The 9,059-nt window shown below is 41.8% G+C and overlaps 1 long non-coding RNA gene across 1 annotated transcript; it reads left to right on the top strand.

Moving 5' to 3' along the window:
* The first annotated feature begins 260 nt into the window (after nt 1-260).
* LOC109206382 lies at nt 261-673 on the top strand. The gene is made up of 3 exons (XR_002064848.1): nt 261-326; nt 420-486; nt 572-673. It is a non-coding gene; the product is annotated as an uncharacterized LOC109206382 (long non-coding RNA).
* The last annotated feature ends 8,386 nt before the right edge of the window (nt 674-9,059 follow it).

Genomic DNA, 9,059 nt, shown 5'->3' with positions numbered 1-9,059 from the left:
TTAAAATGTAGTCCCATTTCGTTTCAATTGCAGCCCCAATTCCATTTCGATTTTAGCCTTAATTTTGGCCCAATCCGCCCCCAAATCAAAACGACCCAATTTGATTTCTCACCCGACCCCTGACCCAATTGCTAAACCCGCCCGGGGTTCTTTTAAATCCAGGCCGTTGATCCTTTTGATCAACGGCCACAAATGATTCTTTCCTTTTTNTTCGTGTACTATCTATTAAGGATTTACGTTGAAGAAGTTTATTATTGATGTATCAGTCAGCTGAGCTTAGTGGAACGACTTGGTACAACTTCTCTGCTGTTCAGCTTGGTCTTGTGGTATGCTTTCTATGTTGCATATTCCATGTGTAATTATTTCTCTGACATACCAAATTTCTAAATATCAGTTCTTCTTCTTTCCCTTGGATATAGGTTAGTGGTTCCCTTTATGGAGCTCTTATTGGCTCCATACTTGCCTACCCATTCGCTGATTTCTTAGGTGAAGTTCACTTACTTTAAGTTTTGTTGAGCCTCAAACTTATTCAGAGATAATTGTAGCTAATTTTTTGGGTTAACTTCTGTAGGGAGGAGGAGGGAACTGATCATAGCAGCCCTTTTATATGCGGCTGGTGGTTCACTAACTGCCTATGCTCCAGGACTAGGAGCACTTTTGTTGGGCCGGCTTGTCTATGCCATGTTCTTGTGTTCTTTCCTCGCATGTCTGCTCCTATGTATGTTTTGCCATATTATGCATGTTCTTCTAATTTTTGTGTTATGTTCTTTCTTCTACCGGGCTCTATAAGCATGCTTTACATGTCTATCTCGTATGTTTCTTTACTGTATTTTACTAAGCTTCTAATCCTTGTTTGCCTTTACTGGACTTTTGTTTGAACTCTAAGCAGGTTCCGTCTACTGTTTTTCCTAAACCTATATCACTTTTTCTCTCCTGAACTTGTTTGAGTGCCATGTTTTGCCTAAATGTATTCCCTGTGTTTCAAACTTGCTGCTCTCTCTGTTTGTTTTCTCATAAGTCTCTGAAAGAGACTACTGAGCCTGTTCTATTTGTTGTTTTCTCATCTATGCATCTGCTTCGAGTCAGAAACCCTAGTATTTGGGGTTTTTTGGCAGGCTTGACTTTGTGTTTAGTCTAGGGTTCCATTCAGAACCCTTGACTCTCTTTTAGGCTCATTCTGAGTCTACGAACCTAACCTTCTTGGTAACTCTGATTTTTTGCTAATTTTACGACAACTCTCTCTTGTCTCACATGTCTGTATGCTTTTTATATGACAAATTCTCTTCTTTCAAAAGGCCTTTGTCCAGCTTGTGATTGATTCCGAGTTCCTTTTTAAAAGGTTTTGTACTGTTGATTTTCTTTAAATTAAACCCCTTCTCACCTTTTCTAGCTGGATTCATTTACACTAAGATTCGAACCCTGATTTTACTGGCTGTTGATTGATTGTCTTTCCTTGTTCTGCCCAAACCGTGTGCTACTATACTATTTCCTTAAATAAACTGCTGTGTATTTGTCCCTATTACACTGCTTTAGAAAAGATTTTTAAAACGAATCCTTTCCTTATTTATTTTTGCCCGTTTGAATCAAATCCCTTAACCAAAGGGAAACAACTTGTGATTGATTTCAAAACTATTCTCTTACCTTTTTCTTACTCATCTTCTGCACTATAAAAGGGCCTGCCCTTTTGCACTAAAGGAGAGTTTTACAGAGGCTTTTCACAGACTTTTCCTACACACACGAACATAAAACACCATTTGAGTTCACAATTCAATTTCACTTAAAACTCTCTCTTTTGATACTTGTGCTGCTGTGGACTGTGTTTACTTTACTTTCTTCTGCACTTCTTTTGCTTCTCTACTGGTATGTCTCAGTTAGTTTACATGCCTCAACAACAATGTGTTTAATTCTGCCTATTTCCTTTAGTTGATATTTGTTTCCCTCTCCTTTATATTTCTGTATTTAAGTTATGTGTGTAATCAGTTGTTTGTCATGAATTTGATACTCTGTGAATCCCCTTTACTTTATTGTTCAGGGCATAGCAGCACCCCAATATTGCTGTCTATGATCCTGAACTGGGTTCATTGAACTCCTTAACTCAATCAATTCCCACTTCCCATTCTCCCCATTATGTGCTTGAGCCTTGACTTAGGTCTGATAGTGTCCTAATCACTATCCAGACCTTTGTCTGACCATCAAAAGGTCTGCTCCTAACTTGTTCATCTAGCAAGTGGTCAGGGGTGTGCCAGCCTACCTTATGGCTAGGTATGACCACCACTTGTCATGGCCCCTTAATTCCCTTTCACTTTGCACTTACTCCTAGCTATAAGTTCTGCCCCTCTCTTGCAAGCCATGCTTTGGGACCCCTGAGCTCCCTCTGAACTTGGATGCCTGAGGGCTGGCTATTCCACACTGCACCATCCTGTTCATAATGGCATCCTGGGTGTAAGCAATGCCTGGAATCCCTGAGGTTCCTTGAAACTTTGAAACACCCTGGATAATGAGAAGGCTTTGGAGATCTGGACCCCGGAGTTGGTTAAATACATATTATTGGACATTAAGATTGAATTAGGCCGCTTGGATCTAGCTGTTAGTTTTTGATGTATTTTTATTATTTCAGTTGATTCATTGGGTTGTAATAACTTGTATAGAACTCGGGGAATCTAGTAAAAGGGTGTGGGAGGGGTTTTACTTTCTTGCATCAATAAAGGGTAGATATCATGACTTTAGGACTTTAAATTTTTTACTAGAAACACTGCACATAAGATGGTTCGATGTTTCTGATTCAAGTCACCTAGATACCATGCCTATAGGGTTTAACGTTTGATTATGATATAAGTCATCTAGAAATCCTACCTATAGGACCTTAACGTTCATGTAATCAGTGCATATAGAAATCATGCCTATAGGGAATGCATATGCATTAGGCAAACCGTAGGGTAATTAAATAGTTACCTCTTCTTACCAGTTCTTAACAGACTTTTTAAAATCAGATATAGATATCATAGGATTCCGCATCAAGTTCGTCCGATTCTTCTTAAGCAATAACAATTTGTTAACTGGTCTCTAATGTCTTAATGTTTTCAGCCTCAATCTTTTGACGAAAACTCTTTTGAATCAGTATACATTTGAGTTCTTCAAATCAGCACCTCTTCTGAAATGGTTTCTTTCTAAAATTCTGCCTAAACATTTTCCAACTAAGTTTTGGTCTTCCTGAAATTGTCTTTAAAACAGTTCTGCAGTTTACTCTTTCCTTAAGTATTTCTGACTCTGGGACTCCTTTTATGGTTTATACTCATGATTCTCTTAAAACTTATTTCTATACTGACTGCACTCTGTACTTTCCGGCATTAGACTACTTTTCTAGAACCCGTACTTTCTAAATCACTCGCTTAAAATACCTTAAGTTCTGACGATTGGATCCAAGTTGCCTAATGTGGGCTTCTTGTCTAAACGTATGTATCGAACCAGTCCGCTCGCTGCTTAATTTTTAATTTTAAAGACCAAACCAGTATGTGTAAAGGCATGCTAAACTATGTGTTATCTGATTTACGGGGTTTATGTGAGCCTTACCTATTTTTCTGTTCATTCCCCCTACTTGTTACTTGTTTTTGAATGTCGATTAGAATTTTTGTCCTTTAAAACTCCATAAACTCCCCCATCCCTTTCTCCCCCTTTTAGGATTAGTAGTCCTAATGCCCCGGGACTGATAGCTTGGGACGGGTAATAGCATGCGATAGGCAAACGATACCATTCCGCGCTCCAATACCTTAACGGGGTGGGAAAGGGTAGACATGGAGATGATGATTACACGATAACACTATGCGTACAATTGAGTACCAGTGTTGTGCGAATGATCCATGTAATATATAAACCTAGGACCCCCTCCCTCTTTATTAGTTTAACAATTTTCTGAATCTTAAAAAGCTGTTGCACTTTCGACTTCTGTTTTTTCACATAATTTTCAGATTTTCCGCACTAAGTACTTGACTTCTTCCTACTTGCACTTTTATCTAAACTGCTCCTTCCCTAAAATTCAGCACTTTTTTTAAAACCTTTTGTGCTCCTTATTTGTAATAGTTTTCTCGTATTTGCAATGCTTGCTTGTTTACTTGTTTGTTTGCATTCAAAGTCACAATTGTAGCATGGCTGGGAACCACACTAGTGGATCTTAAGGGGTGCCTAACACCTTCCCCTCGAGATAATTTCTAGCCCTTACCCAAACTCTGGTTCTTCATCTCAAATTCTTCCTTAAAGTGTCCTAACACACTATAATCATTAGGTGGCATCTCTCCAAACTCCAAAAACCCAATTCTCGCAAGGGAATAGAGTTGTCCTCCCGAATGTCGTGAACCCGATTCCGCGAGGAAAAAGGGGGCATCGACAGCATGGCGACTCTGCTGGGGAATTCTTTAGGCTTTTACCATTGCATGCTATATGTGGCTTTATTGCTTTTGTTTAATACCTTTATTTGAAACTGACTTGTTTCTTTTTCTTTAATTACTGCTTTCCGTCAACACTGTTGTAATTTTTTTTTTGAGCAATCATTCTTGTATGAATGTGAAAATACATGTCAATATGTTTAATTCTTGTAAACTGCATCTTCAACATCGTATTCCACTCGTGCCAAACAAATACTATAGCAACGCTTATAATGAGTTGTTGTGCTCTTCCAATACTGTCACCCCCTAAATTTGGCAAAGGCATATTTGCGGTAAAACTAGTCGATCAGCGGTGCAGTCGACGGTTCCGTGCCTTTCCCTCTTGAGTTGTCCGCTCAAGGGTACCGGTCTAATACCCAATAGAAACCTCATTCTAATTAAATTGTACATGCATCATGGTCAAACCTAGCCGAGTCAGTTATGTTGTCCACATATTGACTCATTAAGATAGCCTTGTCCAAAGTCCATCGGGTTTCCCTGAAACCCAAACGGACGTCTCCACGTTCTGTGCATTTATTTGGAGAACTTAAGTGCTTGCTATGCCAATTATTGATTTAAATAGTCGAGTCTGGCGGGGGTAAGGGCCTAACACTCTGTTTTGCAAAAAATGAGGCACGAGATCCCCAGATTTGGCATGGTGACCAACATTCATCCGAGGCTGCTGAGTTGGTGGAATGACCTCCATTCTAGTGATCAAACATTTGTCCGCAAATACTTGGGGAATCTGCCTTCCCTCCTAGGAATTCAACCCAACAACAAGAATGATAGAAGCTAATTGCTTTCATTAAGTCGCTGTTGAGATTGGAACCATTATCAGTGATGATTGATTCTGGAATCCCGAATCGGCAAACAATACGATCACGAACGAAATCTGCCACAACTTTCTTAGTCACTGCCTTGTATGATGCTGCTTCAACCCATTTAGTAAAGTAATCGATTGCCAACAGGATAAATCTGTGCCCGTTTGATGCGGCAGGCTCGATAGGTCCGATAACATCCATACCCCAGGCGACAAATGGCCACGGTGAGCTAGTTGCAGTAAGCTCGTTTGGAGGCACCTTTATCATGTCTGCATGTATCTGACAGCGATGGCATTTGCGAACATATTGGATACAGTCTGTTTCCATAGTCAGTCAAAAATACCATGCTCGGAGTATCTTCTTTGCTAAGACAAAACCATTCATGTGTGGTCTGCATGTCCCTGCGTGCACTTCATCTAATAGTCTGGATGCTTCCTTTGCTTCAACATACCTTAGAAAACCTAAATCGGGAGTCCTCCTGTACAAGATTCCTCCGCTGTGAAAGAAGTTGTTGGATAATCTCCGAAGTGTGCGCTTCTGAGTGGCGTTGGCGAGTTCTGGATACTCCCCTGTTGTTAGGTACCTTTTGATGTCGTGGAACCATGGCTTTCCGTCCGCTTCTTCCTCAACGTTGGCATAATAAGCTGGCTGATCATAAATCCTTACTGGGATGGGATGAAATTTGTGTCTGGATGTTGGATCATGGATGATAGGGTAGCTAGTGCGTCAGCGAACTCATTCTGAACCCTGGGGACATGCTGAAATTCGGTCTTTGTGAATCTTTTCCTTAACTCCTGTATGTGGTGCAAATAGGGAAGTATCTTAGAGTTTTTGGTGGCCCATTCTTCTCGGACTTGATGTATGAGCATGTCTAAGTCCCCGATCACTAGTAGCTCTTGAATGTTCATGTCAATGGCCATCTTGAGTCCCAGGATGCAAGCTTCGTATTCGGCCATATTATTTGTGCAAGGGAACCTGAGTTTGGCGGATACCGGGTAATGCTGGCCGGTTTCTGATACTAGGACTGCCCCTATGCCAACTCCTTTAAAACTGGCAGCCCCGTCGAAAAACAACCTCCAACCCTCGTAGGGTTCTGCAATATCTTCTCCTACAAAGGACACTTCATCATCAGAAAAATACGTTTTCAGGGGCTCGTATTCTCCGCCGATAGGGTTCTCGGTGAGGTGATCTGCTATTGCCTGGCCCTTAACTGCTTTCTGAGTCACGTAAACAATGTCGAACTCACTCAACAAGATTTGCCACTTGGCGAGCTTTCCAGTGGGCATGGGTTTCTGAAAGATATACTTCAACGGGTCTATCCTGGATATGAGATAGGTAGTGTAGGCACAGAAATAATGCCTCAATTTCCGAGCTACCCAAGTTAGAGCACAACAAGTGCATTCTAATAAGGAATACCGGGCCTCGTACAGGGTAAACTTCTTACTGAGATAGTAGATGGCCTGCTCCTTTCTTCCCGTTTCATCATGTTGCCCTAGAACACAACCGAACGCTTCATCCAAAACTGCAAGATAAAGCAATAGGTGCCTTCCTGGCTCGGGCGGAACCAAGACTGGTGGTGTTGACAGGTATTCCTTAATTCTGTCGAAGGCTTTCTGATAATCGTTGGTCCATCTAGTAGCAGCGTCTTTCTTTAGCAATTTAAAAATGGGTTCACAAATGACTGCGGACTGGGCTATGAACCGGTTGATATAGTTGAGTCTTCCCAAGAAGCTCATCACGTTCTTCTTGTTCTTTGGCGGTGGCAATTCTTGGATGGCTTTGATCTTTGATGGGTCCAATTCTATTCCTCGACGGCTTACGATGAAACCCACCAGTTTTCCGGCAGGAACCCCGAATGCACATTTGGCAGGATTATATTTCAGATTGTACCTTCTCAGTCTGTTGAAGAATTTTCTCAGATCTTCCATATGATCAGCGGCTTTCTTGGATTTGATGATGACGTCGTCCACATATACTTCGATCTCCTTGTGTATCATGTCGTGAAAGATAGTAGTCATGGCTCTCATGTAGGTGGCGCCAGCTTTCTTCAACCCAAATGGCATCATTTTGTAGCAATACATTCCCCACGGCGTGATGAAAGCCGTTTTCTCTGTATCCTCCTCATCCATCCATATCTGATGATACCCGGCGAAACAATCAACAAAAGACTGCAACTCATGCTTGGCACAGTTGTCGATGAGAATGTGTATGTTTGGCAATGGGAAGTCATCTTTGGGACTGGCCCGGTTGAGATCTCGATAGTCCACACAGATTCTGACCTTCCCATCCTTCTTTGGTATTGGCACGATGTTGGCTAACCATGTCGGATATTCCACTACCCTGAGAACCTTGGCTTTGACTTGCTTAGTCACCTCTTCTTTGATTTTCAAACTCATGTCGGGTTTGAATTTCCTGAGCTTCTGCATTACTGGCGGACAAATCGAGTCTGTTGGCAGTTTATGAGCTACAATGGATGTGCTGAGGCCAGTCATATCATCATACGACCAGGCAAATATGTCCTCATACCCTTTCAAAAATTTCATATATTCTTCCTTTTCTGATGGTGACAGGTGAACACTGATGCGAGTTTCTTTGACGTTCTCTGTATCTCCCAAATTAATGACCTCAGTTTCTTCCAGGTTGGACTTAGGTCTGTTCTCAAAATTCTCAACCTCTCTAACGACCTCTTCAGGTATTTCATCTTCTTCTGAATCTATGTCCTTTTGTTGCGTTGTTTCGTTGCAAGTCACCTCGTTGGTTCATCGTCAAGATAAGTAATAGTAATGTTGTATAAAATAGAGTAAACGATGGAGAAAATAATAAGCGAGATATATATGATAAAATGAAATGATTTGATTGAATGGATAATTGTTTGAAACATCGGAGCTCTTTTTCGAAATAAAAGACAATGCGGAAAGAAAATCAACTAGTAGAGTGAGCTAAAAATGAAATGCATGGTGCTTTTGTTTAGCCTTGCTACCCCGAAGCCTTCCGGGCCCTGACGGTCCTAATTGACCATTTTCTGAGGCGGTCTCCTTTGCTTGCGGCTTGTATGGAAGGGCCTTCCTCCCCCTTCTCCTCAAAAGAACACAACAATCCATATCATCATCCTCTAGGAACAAATTCTTCATGGCTGCCAATGTTTCATCTTCTTCGGACCCATATAGAGTATCTGCTGGCTGGAAGGTTTGATCCAGGCTAGGTATCGGAAACTCCAATAGATAGTAGGGGCCGCTCCATTGGGGCGACCAGTTCTGGAATTCTTCCCAAGTATAGTCGTACCTTAAGCCAAAAGTAGTGCCATGCTTTTTCAGTTTGATGGGCTCAGTGATCCCCTAGAGATTCTTGCCGAGTCCCTTTCCAGGTTCGTACCCACACCAATATAAGATGCTTTCAATCTTATTGTCCCACCATTTGTCTTTGTCCACAGCGTTGACCCTTTCGATGTGGTGGTATGTCTCTCCGCCTATTCTCATTCTGCCCCCGATCATTGGGATGGTTTGGCGACTATATATGGGATTACTACCGTCGCCATGAATGATTACTTCCTGGTGATTCCATTCGAATTTTACCGCCTGATGCAGGGTCGATGCTACAGCTCCGGCAGCGTGGACCCAGGGGCGTCCTAACAGCAAGTTGTAGGATGCCGGGACGTCTATTACTTGGAAGTCGACGTCGAACCACGTTGGCCCCATTTGCAAGCACAGGCTAATTTCTCCAATAGTAGATCTTTGGGATCCATCGAAGGCTTTGACATTGATAGCCCCTTCTTTGATCTCGTGTAGGCCTTTTCCCAGAGTTCTGAGAGTTACAAGTGGAC

The sequence above is a fragment of the Nicotiana attenuata genome, unplaced genomic scaffold, assembly GCF_001879085.1.
Source record: "Nicotiana attenuata strain UT unplaced genomic scaffold, NIATTr2, whole genome shotgun sequence".
NCBI lineage: Eukaryota > Viridiplantae > Streptophyta > Magnoliopsida > Solanales > Solanaceae > Nicotiana > Nicotiana attenuata.
The sequence above is the reverse complement of the archived record's forward strand: the minus strand, read 5'-3'. Positions and strand labels throughout refer to the sequence as shown.